Source organism: Panthera tigris, chromosome B4 (assembly GCF_018350195.1).
Source record: "Panthera tigris isolate Pti1 chromosome B4, P.tigris_Pti1_mat1.1, whole genome shotgun sequence".
Classification (NCBI taxonomy): domain Eukaryota; kingdom Metazoa; phylum Chordata; class Mammalia; order Carnivora; family Felidae; genus Panthera; species Panthera tigris.
Window position 1 is genome coordinate 36,616,084 of NC_056666.1, and position 19,245 is coordinate 36,635,328.

Consider the following 19,245-nt stretch of genomic DNA (forward strand, 5'->3'; position numbering starts at 1 on the left):
ATCTGTCACCAGAAGTACTCAAGCCACCACTCCAGTCCCTACTCTCCTCATTAGCATCATAAACAAAGCTAGGAGAGAAAAAAGAAGAACAAGAAGGCTAGGCACTTAACTAATAGTTTCAGTGGGGAAGGAATTCTGCTGCCACTTCACCAGGCCCAATGCCTGGGGGTAGGATTTGTCCCTTCCCACTCAGTGGTAACCCTAACACATGGAGTTTTGAATGAGACATGATAACTGGCAGCTGAATTTGCAATGAACCTCTACAACCTTCATTCTCATTCCCTGCTTCATGAACCTGTAAGTTTTCCCAGCACCTTCTGCAGACCTTCCTTCTGTTCCATCTCTAAATTATCACTGCAAGCTTGACCTCTCTCAAAGTTCCATAAAATCCCCTTTCACAGTCCTTAATCACTTCTATTCCCACTCTCAACCAAAGGCTGCAATCATCCACAAGTCATACCCTGTCCACTGAGACTCAGGTCCATGGCAGCAGAGATCCTGGGTTATCCTCCTAAAATGTTCCTTTTCTAGAGAACAGACAGTGAGTGAAAGGACAAAGTCAAAGTATATAAAACCAGATGACTGAGGAAAGTAGTAGCACTTGCCATTTAGTTTTTAACTGTAATGCATTTTGATTTATTGAATCTCTTTTTGTGTCTTTATTAAATCAGTCATTCACTACCCACTCCAACACTAACTTGATGTTTTTTTGTCATTTCCGTTTTTAGTCCTTTAATTCTTTAAAATAATTTAAAGGCTCAGTTCAATTACACTTTTATCTGAGTTACTGGGGCTCTGATTTTGCCTATTGGTTTTGGTTCACTTGTGGTGGTTTGTTTCTTCATGTGACTTACAATATTGAATAAAATGGTTACTTTAACTTTTTTTTTTTTTAACGTTTATTTATTATTGAGAGACAGAGCATGAGCATGGGAGGGGCAGAGAGAGGAGGAGACACAGAATCCGAAGCAGGCTCCAGGCTCTGAGTTGTCAGCACAGAGCCCGACGCGGGGTGCAAACTCACAAACTGCGAGATCATGACCTGAGCCGAAGTCAGATGCTTAACCAACCGAGCCACCCAGGCGCCCATAAAATGGTTACTTTAAACTGTGATTTGTATTTTGGAATATGCTCAGTTGTGGATGTATCCCGGTAAATCGGTGGATCAGTTCAGAGTTTGTTTAGGCCTAATGTCCTAGGAATATTACTAGTCTTGGCCATTAACTCCATGCAATCAGTTCAAACTCAAATCTTATTATGTGTGTCAATACATGTCCTTGTTTATAAATTTTCAGGGTAAACTTTTTTTCACCTGACCTGAAGAACCTTCTGTTTTCCATGTCTCAGAAACTTAATTTTTCTCTAGTCCATATTTTCATTAAAGGTGTAGCTCTTCAAGGAACAACTTTATTGCATCTCAGTTCCACTACCTGCTTGGGCTTGAGACTTCATCTATCATTAGATAGATGGTAAAACCATACCTTAGTTATTAATGAGACTGGCAACTGTCTCAGAAAAGTCCTAGTGTCAGTTCACACTTCTCCCACTCTACTTTTTTGTTTCTTCTTAGTTTTTAGATCTTGGGAGATCATCCTTACATATCTACAAGCTTAGTTATGCACTTAAAAGGATAGGTTTTTATTGTGCTTTTGATCAAAATTTTCAAAATATCTAGTGTTTTACAGTGGGAAGAGTTTTCAGCTTGTTTTATTTTCTATTTATTGATCTATAATAGAACTTCCCAATGTTTTTTAAAAATCTTCCTTACCATACATTCATTCCTAAATATTCCTCATTTAAGGAAAATTTATACAGAAAGAAGAAAAACCCTTGATTGCTTATACATAAGAAAACAAAGAAACTATGAAGTTAATTCAGTCTGAACACAATTACAAGACAGTAATCACACGACAGGGTGTCTGGGTGGCTCAGTCAGTTAAACACCCAACTTTGGCTCAGGTCATGATCTCTCACAGTTTGTGGGTTCGAGCCCCGTGTTGGGCTCTGTGTTGACAGCTCAGAACCTGGAGCCTGCTTTGGATTCTGTGCCTCCCTCTCTCTCTCTCTCTCTCTCAAAAATAAAACATTAAAAAAAAAAAAAAAAGATAGAACACATGAGCCAAATGAATTATGATTTCTACCTAAAACTGACATTATTTATTTTAACATATAGTATACTTTCTTTTTAAATGTTTATTTATTGTGAAAGAGAGAGAGTGCATGCGTAAGCGGGAGAGGAGCAGAGAGGAAGAGATAGAATCCCAAGCAGGCTCCACACTGTCAGCACAGAATCCGATGTAGGGCTCAAATTTACAAACCATGAGATTATGACCTGAGCCAAAATCAACAGTTGGATGCTTAAGCCACCTAGACACCCCAATATATAGTCTACCTTCTTGACTGTCTTGATAAATATTATCTTCTGTAGCATGCAACCTCCATTTTAGTTTTTAGCAATTATAGTGTATCTTCATAAACATTTGCTTGATTTTAACAAATATTTGAGTACCCTGTCATCAGACAACAGGATATGATGAGCATCAGAGACAAGGTTCCTGCTCTCTAGACTTTACACTGTAAGAGGCACAGGCATTACTTTTATTCAGTATGATAAAGAGGAAAAAACCGGGTATACTGAGAGCATATCACAAAAGACCCAATTCTGTGTGCACAAGTGTGCACAAGCTAGAGTTAGGCATGTAAGAAGAACCCATATCAGCAGGATACTCTAAGGATTAAAAGTGAGATCACAGGCATGAAAGTCCCCACAGTTCTGGTCATGTAACACTTGAAATGCTTAAGACCACAAGAATCTGTAAAAAGTAAACATTGGAAACGTAGGATATAGATTGGAGGTGAGGAGATTCAAACTTTAATAACAGTGAACTATGAGATCTAAACTTATATTTTATTTAAATTTGTTTATTCACCCATAGTTCAGAACTGCTGGAAACTACTTACACTAGACCATTTTAGCTGAAATTTGGAACATACATTATACAGGATAAGGGAGTGTACTACTTAAGAGTAATAGCTTGGGGTACCTGGGTGGCTCAGTTGGTTAAGCGTCTGACTTCGGCTCCAGTCATAATCTCACAGTTCGTGAGTTTGAGCCCTGCGTCTGGCTCTGTGCTGACAGCTCAGAGCCTGGAGCCTGCTTTGGATTCTGTGTCTCCCTCTCTCTCTCTCTGGTCCTCCCCCACTCACACACTCTCTCTCTCAAAAATAAACATTAAAAAAAAAAAGAGTAATAGCTTAAATATAAATTGTGTAAATATAGTCACTGTTGTACAAATAGGAAATTAAATTTAAGTCTGACTGATTTTCTGTAGAGGGCTTTCACAAAATTCTTACATAGTTTAAAAGACATACTGAACCTTCAACTGTGAGATGTTTTCTCTCAATTGATACGTAACTCTGGGCAGAAATTGTTACTATATGTGAAAGACACTAGCACAGATCAGTCTATTTTACTTAAATTTTAATTATATTGGAATGAAGATGACGACAAGATCTCTGTGGGTCCCACAAAGAAGCACAGTCTGACCAAGGAAAGTTCAGCTTCACTGTGACCTCATTCCCCATCTCCACGATGAGTAGAGAATCACCTAGATTTTAGGAGCAGCAGAGAAGTCACTATTCTGACCAGTAATGGGAACCTTCCTCCCTCCCTCCCTCCCTCCCTTCCTTCTTTCCTTCCTTCCTTCCTTTCTTCCTTCCTTCCTTCCTTCCTTTCCTTTCCTTTCCTTTCATGTGCCCTTCTTCTTTTCCCATGGCTTCTCTGCCATGTCCTCTCCCCTTCCATTTTCTCTACTCCCATCTTGCTGCCTGTTTATTTTTAAAGCCTTACCTCCTAGGTCCTGATTGCATAGCTCATAAATATTCAACATTTCCTAGAAGCAACCTCTGAATGATATTTCACCGCTCAGTGTTGTTCCTTCATCTAATCAGAAACGGGGCTAGACTTTTCTCAGGGTCACCTGCCTCCACCCCTGAGCCCTGCACTTATCAGTATGGGTGCCTTACTTTCCTCTCCATGATCTTAATCATAAAGGGATTGCCCACTGAGACTTTGGAGCTCCTCACTGGCTCCAGCCTTGATAGGCCCTGAGACCCCTATCTCTCAATGTGAGAATTCTCAAATATTCCACGATGAGAAGGTTTACCTATTCTAGGGTAATAACCCTGGCATAAGAAGAGGAGAAGGAAATATAGGAACAGATCTGGAGTTATGATCGGAGTAGAAAAATTACAAGCATTCTGCTTGACCCACAGAAGATATTTAGCAAATATTTTCATCGTGCTGAATGATTTCCTATATGCATATAAAAATTGAAAGAGGGGTGCCTGGGTGGCTCAATCAGTTGAGCATCCTGACTTCGGTTCGGGTCATGGACTCGTAGTTCATGGGTTTGGACCCTGTGTCGGACTCTGTGCTGACGGCTTTGGAGCCTGCAGCCTGCTTCGGATTCTGTGTCTCCCTCTCTCTGCCCCTCCCCCGCTTGTGCTTGTTCTCTCTCTCTCTCTCTCCCCCCCCAAAATAAATAAATAAACATTTTTAAAAATAGAAAGAAAAATAAACTGAAATATAAGCAATATTTGGTTAGGTGTGAGGGAATATCTACAATGTTTCCATCTTTTCTCCATTTAACAATATTTTGTTAATTAATAGTGGACAATATAAAAGTATAATTTAAAAAAAAAAAAATTTTAATTATATTTAAAATCTCAAGACTGTTTATCACATCTGTATTTCCAAGTTTTCAATAATGTTTTAAAGTACACAAGGCTTGGGTAAATTTTCTGCTGAAACTTACTCAAAGTAATTTACTTACGTTTTCTCTACCACCACTATCCTATTTCAAGCCATCATGATCTCTTCTGAATTCCTGCAATAACCTACTAAGTTGTTTCCCAAACCTAATCTTACCCTTATACAATCTGTTATTCCATTTTTGCCATATACAGTCAGAATTTTTTAGTGCCAATTAAATCAATTCTAAGGTATGCCTACATAATCTTTAGAAATACCATTTTTCACATATCTGAAATTAGAATGCATCACACAACTGCAGTTTTAGATTCAATGAAATACTGTCATAATCCTGTTTAAACTGTTTAATAACTTTCTACAGCCTTTAGGACAAAGGTGAAAAATCACTGTGACCTACGAAGTCCCACATAATATGGTCCTTGCCCTTTCTTCAAGCCTCATTTCTTATCACTCTAACCTTTTGCATTCTCAAACATGTTATGCTCCTTCCCATACAGGTCCTTCATACGTGCCATGTCCTCTATCTAGGATGCCCTTCTATCAACCTTTTTAGCCTAGTTAATGCCCAGTCATCCTTCAAAGATCAATTCAATTCATTTCCTCAGGGACACCTCCCCTGTCTCTTACTCTAGGTTATCATCCTCCTTCCTTATTTATATGTTTTTACAAACTATGTATATGCCTCTTTTGTATCACTTAATCACAAGTCATATTGCATTGAGACTTATTCTAAAAGCAGTGACAAAATGCTTTTTCAGTGTTCTATCTTTGGTATCTGACAACCTAGCATAACTTGCTAAATAGCCATATGTTGAATGAATCCATGAAAGTGCTTTCCAAGAAAAGAAAGAAGTGCGTGTATATCCTTAACAAGCAGTTAGCATTTCCCAGGAATAAAAGAAATTTCTAGGACTTAAAAGAAAGATAAGAATTGAAGTTGAAATTGACTCTGAATTTCAGTAAGTCTAAAAAAGACCACAGCTGCTGCCATTTGATTTTTAAAAATAATTTGTAAAAGCCCATTGTTAAACAGTTGCCAACTACTTATTTATAACAAAATACAAAAAAGGAAGGGGAGAAAAAGAACTCAGGGACTTTTTCTTCACCTAAAAACTACAACCAATTTTCCTTGAGAACATAATAAATGACAGTCTTAAAATTCTACTGAAATACTAACTTTTATCTAATTTTGCCTAGAAGTCACCTCTGCTGCAAGAGAGGCTATTTTAAATACCTGTAATTTTTATCCTCCCTGAAAATTATTCAAGATTTATTTTAAGGGGTCTGAGAACCTTACTTAAAATTAGAAATATGTAATTGCATGAGTACAGACTATCAACTAAGTGAAGAAAAAACTCAAACAAGTAATTTGGTGCTTCTTTCAATAATTTGTCAACTTGTACCTATGACTAAATCTATTTTTTAATCTAGGAGCATTTCATAAAATATCTCAGAAGTAAATTATTTTAGCACCCCTAAATTTGTTTAAATGTTTATTTATTTATTTTTGAGAGAGAGCGGGGGAGGGGCAGAGAGAGAGGGAGAGAAAATGCCAAGCAGGCTCTGTGCTGACTGGGCAGAGCCAGATGTTCAAACTCACGATCATGACCTGAGCCAAAATCAAGAGTCGTACACTTAACCAAATGAGCCACCCAGGTACCCCAACAGACCCCAACATTTTAAGACAATAATAAAACAGATCAAAACCAACAAGCTCACAGCCCAGTAAGGACAGTTGGGGTTTTAAAAATACTTGCCAAGTGTTTCCTACTTATTAGCTGGTTGTTTAATTCTGTTCTCATTAATTCTCAGAAAAACTCTGTGAAATACTAGGTAGTATGACTTTTACACAATAAACAGACTCAGAAAAAAAAATTAATATATCCCTTAAGTTCACATGAAAAGCAGAACCAAGAATTAAATGAAGATTTGATTCAAAGCTCATGTTCCATTTACTATACTAGAAACAAACATCTTAAACATTTTGTAAAGTTTCTAACTATTTTCTTCTCAGAAAAGTCATATTGAGATTTCTGTTATTAACTAGGGTTCACTGAAAAGGACTAGTCTCTTTACTAAGTTATAACTGAAGGTACAGTAAGAGGAATATATATTATTTAAATATTACCATGCCAATCAAGTTATCATGAAGACAATGATAAAATTTTTAAATAACCAAATGAGATTTAGAACAGATTAGCCACTGTTGCTTTTTAGCACCTTCTCTCCAACATTATCAAGCTGGATATTCCTGGGGGCTTGAAACATTATCATTCATTATCTTCAGTATAAACTAGAGCTGATGCAGCTAACCCACTCTATTCATTTCATTCATTTCTTTCCACCTACATAAAATTGCTCTGACAGGCTAAATGAACAAAACCAAGGATCACTGTCACATGACCTCCTATAACACGCACAGTTCCAGGCTGCTGAGGGGTGGAAGTGGGGAGCTGGGCCACAACTAAAACAATTGTTCATCTCAGTACCATCCAAATAACAGTGCTCCGTGGATTATGTGCTGATGCAATTTCTTCTTGGGTGAGAAACACAATGTTAGTATTTAGTACAATGGCCTTAGAGCAATTTGTACATCTTCATTTGCTTGCTTTTAAGAAGTTATTTTAAACATCCTCTAGAGGCATTTTCCCTTTATTCTCAAATTTAAGTATTTTCTGAAGTAGCAATTCTATCCTTATTGCTTAATTAGCCCCAGAAGCAAACCCCCAAAATACCTGGCCCTCAAGTTTTATTAGCATTTAAGCTTCTGTAGCATTTTATTTTTAGCAATATTCAAAGTTTTACCGCTAAATTAAGACCACAGATGACAAGTTTATACATCAAAATATGGGTGGGGAGAAGTGCCTGGAATTCCTTGATTAAAATATTTTAGGTCAATATTGGAGTCCTCCCTTCTTATCATTTTTTGCACCACACTGACTCAGCAAAGATCTGGGCATCTCTTCCATCTTTTAAAGTGATACTATTTGTGGGTGTTGGGATATAGAAATAAAAACTTGTCTTCAAGGTGAAAGCAGTTTGAAACATTGCTTTTGAATGCAGCATCAGTTTCAGTTATCGCCTGATAAAGAATTTTTTTAAAGAAATATTCTGTATTTTGAAAGATAGGCATCATATAAATAATTATTTAAGTCTGGCATATCTATCTCTTATAGGCCTACATGGTCTAATAACAATTCTAGGATGACAGAAGTATTTTATACTTCTATCTATGAAATACTTTGTTTTTTAAACTATGTAGGTAACTTGTATTCTTTTTCTTGAAAATTCCAGAATAATTAGAGTTTGAAGGCCTGGGGAAAGGTGGGAAAATAAATAATAGAAGCAAAATAATGATTTTCATACAAAAACTCTTAAATATTAACAACAAAAACGATTAACAGTATTTTTAAGGTGTTTTGAAATATAATGTGAAAATTAAATCTGGATTTTAAGTGGTCAAATCTACAGAGTAAACTCCCCACAAATTTCTTTATAGCCTTCCTGTCTGGTACCCTTAAGAGAGGAATTGGGTCTGTCCTACAGAAAAGAGTCCAGTTAGCTGAATTTTCCTAAACAGGTCAATAGATAATGATAATTATGGGGGTGAGGGAGGGTAGAGGGATATTTAAAAATGACATTGTGTTACTTGCTTCTCCATGGAGTCTTCTAAGAACTATTCTGAAATAGTAAGTACCAGTTTCAGAGACAAAAAAGGTCATCAAAAGAATAGTAAAAAACAAAACAAAACAAACCCTGGTGTTATAACTCCTCCCAATCAGTCCCTTTTCCCCAATCTGGCATCTTTATTTGCATTTCATTTATTTACAAAAAGGTTATCTGTTCCAAAGCAGAAAAAAAAAAAAAAAAAAAAGATCTACTTACACAAAAAAGTTAACAGTGCTTTCCCAAACTAGACTACTTTATATAGTTCTATCATTAAGCATCCTCCAATTCATCCCCAAATCTGGGCCACAAATATATAAATTTGGAGCCTAAGAGATTCTCTCCACTCATCTCTTTGTGGGGTGAGGGGGCCACAAAAACCAAACTATTCAAACATACCTAGAACCTGGCAAATATAGAAAGCTTTATGTTAACGCTACAAAACAGCTTAGAACAGCTGAACCACAAAAAAGAAAGTAAACACATTTATTAGTCCTATTAAAAAAAAAAACTATTTTCACTAAATATTCACTTACAGTATCCATTGTAAATAGCAAAACTCAGAACACGTTTAGCCATTCACATAAATTCAAAAGTTTTTATTGAAATTCAAAAGTTTATTTGAATGTGAAGGCAATTAACTGAGAGGGCTAAAGTCCAATTGTTATAGGTAGGGCCTTAGAATAAAACTTTGCAAAGAAAGCAAAAGGGCTGAGAAAGGGACAAGAAGGGAAGTTGAATGTGGACAGGGATAAAGATTAAAAAATTCTTGCTCATTATAGGAAGGAAATTTTATATGTCAGAGACAAATGATACCCTGTAGTGGATACAAGAAAGTTTCCAAAGTTTTTAAAATGGGGGCAATGAAAGGTTGCCAAAGGGGAAACCAACAAAACAGAACTGAAAACTCAGAGTTATTAGCACTGAAACTTAGTGGGGTCATCCAGGTAAGAATCTGCCCCCACAGGAAAGCAAATGCTGTAGGCACACACTGTAAAGCAAGAATCTCATCAGGGAATTCACTGAGCTTGATATCCAAAACTTGTCTCATTTCATCCAGAAATCAATAAAATTAAGTCCAGTATATAAGAATACAATTCATTTTCTTTTTTTTTTAATTTTTTTTTTTTTAACATTTTATTTATTTTGAGACAGGGAGAGACAGAGCATGAACAGGGGAGGGTCAGAGAGAGGGAGACACAGAATCTGAAACAGGCTCCAGGCTCGCTGTCAGCACAGAGCCCAACGCGGGGCTCGAACTCACGGACCGCGAGATCATGACCTGAGCCGAAGTCGGCCGCTTAACCGACTGAGCCACCCAGGTGCCCCCAATTCATTTTCTTTTTAATGTGCATGACAAGGTATTCACCTAAGGAAACAAGACCAAGGCAAAATTTTTTTTAAATCTTTGGGGTGGGGGGGAGGGTTGGAGGATAGAGAACTAATGAACATGGGAGAAGACTCTAACATGCACATTCATATTAAATTTAAATACTTGTGTATCACTTTTCTTCTAGAATCCTCTCCTTATCAGCTCAGTCTTAACCTCTCCCTTCTTCTCATACCTACTTGGGGGCAGGGAATAAATATTTCCACTTTACAGGGAGACCCAGAAATGCAGAAAGCTTATTTTCTAAGTAAAAACAAAAACAGAAAGCCCAATTTGCACAAGTGCACCTGCCTTAATGAAGTTTTATGTTCATGTTTGAAAGGATCTATTTTAATGTAATGCTTTACTAATTCTGGAATTCAAATTAATATTTACAAATATCTACTGCACAATTTATGACCCAAGACTCAATATATCTCCAACCCTACAAAGTTTCTTCCACAAATTAGCTTATCCATTTAAATGGCCCAATTTCTCTTTTTTTGTCTTCCCAGGCAATACGAAGGTGAACTTTTCAATCCCATGATGTAATTCCATCATTCTCCACTTCTCATTTCACTGCTGCAAACTAGTAAAACATACAACTATCTCATGTCAAAATAACTATTAACTTTTCCTACTTCAACTATCCTTTAGACATAGACGTTCCCCCAAACACTATTTTTATCATGCCAAGTCCCTTCCTTGCTCGAAATTGTGTAAAATCAACCAACTTTGCCTAATTATAAGAATTTTCTGGAGCACTTGTCAACTAATTCAAGAAGGTTCTAGGGGCATTACCCTAACCCCAGTGAATCAATTACCAGAGGGAGGATTTATGACAAATATATCTGAAAAATATTACATTTAATCCAAATTCAAAAGCCACTCTCATCCACCTTGTTTCCCCAACACTTCCAAATAACAAACCACAGAGAGTAGATTCCTATATTCTCACATGCCATGTTTATCTCTTCTTGTGCACTCCTATAGCTAAAGTAATCGACATGAGTCTTAGTTTCCATGTCTATAAAATGGAAACATCATCTTTTTTGACTAAGAATTATTTTGACAATTCAACATACTGCATGTAAGCTTTCAAGACTGTAAAAATAATTACATAAAGAGCATTATTTTTGTGGCAGCTACTCCACTCGTAGGGATTTATTATCCCATATGTATTCCTGAATTTAATTCACATTTGGCCATTTTTACACTGTAGTGAAAAAGACTGCTGAAAAAAGTCATCAAGTTAGCATTTCCTTAATTTGGGACTACAGACATATTAGGAATAGGTAAAAGACTTCTGTACTTAGACAATTACAAATTTATATATGCATATTCTGACTCAACTAGTTGACCAAAAAGCAGTTTATTTTTATTATGTTTTTATTTTATTTTTTTCATGCCATAAGTTTATTTAAAAACTTACCAAGTATGTTGAATGCAACAGTTTCGTTTTTCAGACATTGTATCTTTTTTATTGTCTTTTTTTAAAAATATAACTTATTGTTAAATTGGTTTGCATACAACACCCAGTGCTCATCCCAACAGGCCCTCCTCAATGCCCATCACCCACTTTCCCCTCTCTCCCACCTCCCATCAACCCTCAGTTTGTTCTCAGTATTTAAGAATCTCTTATGGTTTGCCTCCCTCCCTCTCTGTAACTTTTTTTTTTTATGTTTTTAAAAGTTTATTTTTGAGAGAGAGACAGAGACAGAGACAGAGACAGAGACAGAGACAGAGTGTGAGTGGTGGAGGGGCAGAAAGAGAGGGAAACACAGAAGCCGAAGCAGGTTCCAGGCTCAGAGCTGTCAGCACAGAGCCCGACATGGGGCTCAAATGACTCCGGGCTCAAACTAACAAACCTTAAGATCATGACCTGAGCCGAAGTCAGACGCTTAACCGACTGAGCCACCAGGCGCCCCAGAGACAGTTTATTTTTTAAATTACATTAGCAATCAAATAACCTAAGTGGCAATTTAGAAATTCCATGTATTGTTAATTCTGTAAATAAATTAATTTTGGCTGCAGATAGACTGGCATATCCTAATGTCAGCATATTTCCCCAGTCAACTATTTACTCTGAATTTCTTTACTATTTAAAGATAAAATTGCTAAAGTTATAATTTGTAACTGAAAAAGACATTCTCGTAAGACTGAGTTACATATAAATTTTTTTAATGTTTATTTTTGAGAGAGAGAGAGAGAGACTGACCGAATGGGGGGGAAGGGCAGAGAGGGAGACAGAATCTGAGCAGGCTCCACCTCTGCCAGTGCAAAGCCTGACATGGGGCTCCAACCCACAAACTATGAAATCATAACCTGAGCCAAAGTCAGATGCTCAACCAACTAAGCCACCTAGGTACTCCCAGACTAAGTTATTTACAAGGGAAGGGTTGCTGCAACAATTTGATTCAGACTACTAGATAAACACTAATTTAATTTTAGTTGGTTTTAATTTGCATTTAAATCAAGTCTGCTTTGATTTTACAGTTGTGTATGACTGTGTATTCTGTTGTATATTTACACATGTAACATTTTAATAATTTAAGTCACATTAAGGTCCCCTAAGCTTTTCCCTTTAAAACACACCTAAAATGAGATACCACTTCAAACCCATTAGGATGACTATTATTTAAAAAAACAAAACAACCTACAAACTAGTGTTACCAAGGATGCAGAGTAACTGGAACCCTTGTGCATTACTGGTAGGAATGTAAAATGATATAGCCACTGTGAAAAATCTGGCACGTTCTCAAAAAGCTAAACATAGAATTTCATATGATCCAGTTAAGTTCACTCCTTGGTATATTAGCTAAAAGAAAATGTGCATTAAAGCATTAAAAGCTGGGTGTCAGTACTTGTACACTGGTGTTCCTATAAGCATTATTCATAATAGCCAATGGGTAAAAACAAAATGTGATAAATATGTACAACAAAATATTATTCAGCCTTAAAAAGGAAATTCTGACACATGCTATGACATGAGTGAAACATGAGGACATTATATTAAGTCAAATAATCCAGATGCAAAAAAACAAATACTACATGATTCCATTTCTATGAAGTACCTAGAATAGGCAAGCTCACAGATACAAAAAATAAAAAAGAGGTTACCACCAGAGGTTGAGGGACGAGTAGAATGGAAAGTAAGTGTTTAATGAGTTCAGATTTTCAGTCTGGGATGATAAAAAAAAATTCTGGATATGGATGGTGGTGATGATTGCACATCACTGTGAATATACTTAATGCCACTGAAATTATACACTTACAAAGTGGTACATTTTTATAAATTAATGTTATGTATATTTTACCACACACACACACAAAAAACTCTAAAATTACTTAATTTTGAGGGACCCTGTTCTTGACACTTAAGAAAATGAAATGCAAAATTCAGGATAAGGGAGGCAAGGGGATGCTACTGGGGAGAAGCACATTGACAACTTCAAAGTTGTAGATAATGTTCTACTTCCTACATTAGGTAGGTACTTGATGTATATCTTGAAATACATATGAGATATTATATATAATCCTTTTATACTTAAGAGAAAAATAATGTCTGGAAACTACAGAAAGCTTATGAAAGAAACTTTAGAAGACACAAAAAAATGGAAAAATATTTCATGCTCCTGGATTGGAAGGACAAATATTATTAAAGTGTTGCTACTACCCAAAACCATCTACATATTCAATGCAATCCTTATCAAAATAACACCAGCATTCTTCACAGAGCTAGAACAAACAATTCTAAAATTTGTATGGAACCAGAAAAGACCCCGAATAGCCAAAGCAATCCTGAAAAAGAAAACCAAAGCTGGAGGCATCACAAGATGTATTAAAAGATGTATTAAAAGCTTCAAGATGTATTAAAGCTATAATCATCAAGACAGTATGGTACTGGTACAGAAACAGATACTCAGATCAATGGAACAGAATAGAGAACCCAGAAATGGACCCACAAACATACAGCCAACCAATCTTTGACAAAGCATGAAAGAATATTCAATGGAATAAAGACAGTCTCTTCAGCAAATGGTGCTGGGAAAATTGGACAGTTACATGCAGAAAACTGAACCTGGACCACTTCCTTACAACATAGACAAAAATAAACTCAAAATGGGTAAAAGACCTAAACGTAAAACAAGAAGCCATCAAAATCCTAGAGAAGAAAGCAGGCAAAAACCTCTTTGACCTCAGTCTCAGCAACTTCTTACTCAACACGTCTCCGGAGGCAAGGAAAACAAAAACAAAAATCAACTATTGGGACCTCATCAAAATTAAAAGTTTCTGCACAGTGAGGGAAACAGCAAAACTAAAAGGAAACCGACAGAATGGGAGAAGATATTTGCAAATGACATATCAGATAAAGGGTTAGTGTCCAAAACCTATAAAGAACTTATCAAACTCAACACCCAAAAACCAATCCAGTGAAGAAATGGGCAAAAAACAAGATAGACACTTTTCCAAAGAAGACATCCAGATGGCTAAGAGACACATGAAAAGACGCTCAACATCACTCATCATCAGGGAAATACAAATCAAAACCACAATGAGATACCACCTCACACCTGTCAGAATGGCTAACATTAACAACTCAGGCAACAACAGATGTTGGTGAGGATGCGGAGAAAGAGGATCTCTTTTGCACTACTGGTGGGAACGCAAACTGGTGCAGCCTCTCTGGAAAACAGTGTGAAGTTTCCTCAAAAAATTAAAAATAGAACTACCCTACAACTCAGCAATTGCACTACTAGGTATTTATCCAAGGGATACAGGTGTGCTGTTTCGAAGGGGCACATGCACCCCAATGTTTACAGCAGTGCTATCAACCACAGCCAAAGTATGGAAAGACCCCCAAATCCATCAACAGATGAATGGATAAAGAAGATGTGGTGTGTATGTGTATGTATGTATATAAATACGGATGTGTGTGTGTGTGTGTGTGTGTAGATATAACAGAGTGTTACTCGGCAACCAAAAAGAATGAAATCTTGCCATTTGCAACTATGTGAGTGGAACTAGAGGGTATTATGCTAAGCGAAATTAGTCAGAAAAAGACAAGTATCATATGACTTCACTCATATGTAGAATTTAAGATACAAAACAGATGAACTTGAAGGAAAGCAAAAATAATATAAAAATGAGGAGGGGGACAAAACATAAGAGACTCTTAAATATAGAGAACAAACAGAGGGTTGCTAAAGGGGTTATAGGAGGGGGGATGGGCTAAATGGATAAGGGGCATTAAGGAAGACACTGGTTGGAATGAGCACTGGCTGTTATACATAGGAGATGAATTACTGGAATCTACTCCTGAAATCATTGTTGCACTATATGCTAACTATCTTGGTTGTAAATTAAAAATTAATTAAAAAAGAAAATAAAAAAAAATTATGTCTACTAATCATATCAACTCCCTAAATAAGAGAAAAAGTAAGCTACAAATCTCACATTTTCTTATTTCCAAGGCAAATAAATAATTCTACCTCAATACTGACCTCTCAATAAGTTTAATTTGGAAGTAGACTAGTTCCCATTAATGATTATTAAAACTTAATCCAAGTGTCATTTCACCCAATGAATTGGTTTTAATGTATCTTTTTATTTTATTTTAATGTTTATTTATTTTTGACAGAGAGAGAGAGAGAGAGAGCATGAGCAGGGGAGGGTCAGAGAGAGAGGGAATCACAGAATCTGAAACAGGCTCCAGGCTCTGGACTGTCAGTACAGAGCCTGACGGAGGCTTGAACTCACAAATCGTGAGATCATGACCTGAGCCGAAGTCGGACACTCAACCAACTGAGCCACCCAGGCGCCCCTAATGTATCTTTTTAAAAAAACAGGGGCGCCTGAGTGGCTCAGTCGGTTGAGCGTCTGACTTCGGCTCAGGTCATGATCTCACGGCTCGTGAGTTCGAGCCCCGCGTCGGGCTCTGTGCTGGCAGCTCAGAGCCTGGAGCCTGCTTCAAATTCTATGTCTCCCTCTCTCTCTGCTCCTCCCGGGCTCATGCTCTGTCTCTCTCTCCTTCAAAAATAAATAAAAACATTTAAAAAAAAATCAGTTATGATATGATCAGTGGATATATAGGGAATTTAAATACTTTGAAACTTTACATGAACTTTTCCAAGCAGAGAGAAATGTTATACATATCTATATATCCAGCTTCTCTGCATTTGTCACAATGGTTTGCCATATCTGCTTTAGATTATTTTATATGAAATAAAAATACCATTTCTTTCTTTCCTTCCCCATACCTAGCCACTATCTAGAATATGGCAGTCATCACCCCTATGTGTATTTTTTTAGTTTTACAACCTATGTATACATTCATGAATAATATTGCTTTATATATTTTGATTTTTATATAAATGGTATCTCTGAGCTTTTTCTAAATCTGTTTTTTTTGCTTATAATCTTTAAAAAAATTTTTTTAATGTGTATTCATTTTTGAGAGTGAGAGAGAGAGAGAGAGAGAGTGAGAGAGAGAGAGCGAGAGTGTGTGAGGGGGAGAGGGTCAGAGAGGGAGGGAGACACAGAACCCGAAGCAGGCTTCGGGCTCCGAGCTGTGAGCACAGAGCCCGATGCAGGGCTCACGATCTGTGAGAGAACTGAACTTCTGAAGTCAGACGCTTAACTGAGCCACCCAGCTGTCCCTTGCTTATGATCTTTTTTAATGAACTAATTTCCTATTCCAACAGAGAAAGCCATCCTCAGAATATACCTGACTATCCTTGTCAAATTAGCAGCAATACCCTGGTCAAATTAGTGGCAATAATTATGGACTTTCAAAGTAAACATTATTTACCTAACTATAATTTGCAATCCATAACACTGATCTCTGAATTGGAATACTTTTATTTAAAAAAATTTTTTTAATATTTATTTATAAGAGAAAGAACGAGAGAGAGTGCGGGGGGGAGGGGGGGCGGCGAGGCAGTGAGAGAGGGAGACACAGAATCTGAAGTAGGCTCCGTGCTGTCAGCACAGAGCCCAATGCGGGGCTTGAACCCACGAACCCTGAGATCATCACCTGAGCCAAAAGTGGACACTTAACCAAGCCACCAAGGCACCCTAGTTGGAATACTTTAAAAAAATTTTTTTAATGTTTATTTATTTTTGAGAGAGACAGAGACAGAATGCGAGTGGGTTGGGGCAGAGAGAGAGAGGGAGATGCAGAATCCAAAGCAGGCTCCAGGCTCTGAGCTGTCAGCACAGAGCCTGATGCAGGGCTCAAACTCACGAGCTGTGAGATCATGACCTGAGCTGAAGTTAGACGCTCAACTGACTGAGCTACCCAGGCACCCCTGGAATACTTTTAGAAACTGCTTGTCAATTAGAAGAAAAAGAACATGCACATTTTCTTTTAGCTAAATTTGTTCATCATTTTCAAGATATGGATACTGTGGAAGAAAGCTCTTATTTATTGAACACATCCACATAATTTTACAAAATTAGATCTAACTGTATTTTATATATGACCTTGGGTTGGCTGGAAAGTTTTAATGACAACAAGGAAATCAATTGCAGGTTCAGAAGTATCTTGTTTACTACCCATCTCAACAATGAAGGTTCAGTTTATGTAGAAGTATATAATAGTTTCATTTAGAAATAAACAATTCCCCAGTCTCAACCTTTAAACTCTGCCATAGAAATCAATTCCAATCCCCTATACCTCCATACTTCTGTTCAAAGAGTAATTCAAAATTAAGTAAAATAAAGGTGTTTTTTTTCCCCCATTACCTTCTTTTTTTAAAAAAAGAAATAGGGGTGCCTGGGTGGCTCAGTTAGTTAAGTGTCCAACTTTGGTTCAGGTCATGATCTCACAGTCTGGGAGTTCCAGCCCCATGTCAGGCTCTGTGCTGACAGCTCAGAGCCTGAAGCCTGCTTTGGATTCTGCATCTCCCTCTCTCTCTGCCCCTCCCCCACTCATGCTCTTTTTCTCTCTCAAAAATAAACATTTTTTTTAATTAAAAAAAAAGAAATAAGATTTGTTTAGTATCATGGCTTCAGCAACAAGTCAAAGGTATCTCACAGTCAGTCATAATGGAACTCTATCAACAGTACGTTATTATCCTAAGGTCAGCTCTGCCAAACCAAATTCTTATTGAAATAATATACAGGATTATTCAGTACAATGCTAAAACAAAAACAATTCGAAGTGTAAGAAGGGTGTGGTGTCTGCACTTAAACTCAAAAAGGAGTGGAGATTTCAGGATTTTTAAAAAATGCAGAAATACAATTAACCATATTATAAAGTTGAACCAAATAAAACTGTAATTTTGTTAGTCATAATGGCTGAATACAATTTTGTTAGTCATAATGGCTGAATATAGGTATACGATGGAATTATTTTCCTTTTCATTTTTTTCCCTCAGTGATTTGGAAGATACCTTATTTAATTCTACTAGTACTTACTTCTAAGTTGTCCAACAACATTCTTTAACTTATATCTAGTAGCAGGATCTTTGGAGTGCCTTATTTTGAATTCAAAACATGTTTACCACTTACCTTACCTACTTTAGTTGTTAAAGTAATCTGTAGATTGACTATTGTTTCCTTTTTGATGCCACAGACTGTTCCTCACATGGCATTTATATTCCCTTTACTGCCATGTTTACAATTTTAACCATTTTCCTACATATTGTTAGTCATTATAAGATGACTTCAACCCTTGATGCCTTAATTCTTGTTTCAATACTCCCTTTAAGCACAGTAGATGCCATGGTCTTCTAGCATCTAATATTGGAGTGAAGAATATGATTTTAGATCTTTAGTAAATAAAAGTACTTCTCTACATGGATATTTATAAGTTGACCTTTCCCCAAACTTTTTTCCCTTTTTTTTTTTTTTTTAAAGATTTTATTGTTAAGTAATCTCTACACCCAATCAGGGGCTTGAACTCATCACCCCGAGATAAAGAACTGCATGCTGTGCCGACTGAGCCAGCCAGGCACCCCTTCCCAATCTAAATTTCAATTATTTTGCTAGAGAGTGTCTAAGATGTGAGTCCCTTGTCTTGGTTTTCTGATTAGAATAAAATGAGTTCTTTCAATCTATGTACAAAGAACTTCTATTTCAAAACTCAGAAAAGCTTTCTTCTAGTCTATCAATTATTGGTCCTTTAGGAATGAATATGGTACAGGAATGAAAGGCACAGCACAAGGAATTAGTCAATGATACTGTAATAGCATTGTGTGGTGACAGATGGTAGCTACACTTGTGGTAAGCACAGCATAATGTACAGAGAAGTTGAATCACTATGTTGCACACGTGAAATTAATGTAACAATGTGTGCCAACCATACCCCCCCAAATTTTTTAATTACTGAGGATCCACCCCCACATTATTGGTCTTTTAGAAATATCAAGTATCCATATATTGTTTCTCTCTTCTCTGAACTCATTTATTTTTTTATGTCATCATTATAATT

At 36.7% G+C, this 19,245-nt stretch overlaps 1 protein-coding gene across 10 annotated transcripts in view; it reads right to left on the reverse strand.

The window, feature by feature from the left end:
- Positions 1 to 19,245, reverse strand: part of WNK1 (WNK lysine deficient protein kinase 1) — a 162,571-nt gene that overhangs the window by 93,046 nt on the left and 50,280 nt on the right. The window contains exon 1 of one of the 10 annotated variants that reach the window (XM_042991525.1): positions 461 to 608. The exons of the other annotated variants lie outside the window; for them this stretch is intronic. The gene's annotated coding sequence lies outside the window, so the exon portion shown is untranslated. Of the gene's footprint in view, positions 1 to 460; positions 609 to 19,245 lie in introns of those variants that run through there. 10 annotated transcript variants of the gene reach the window in all.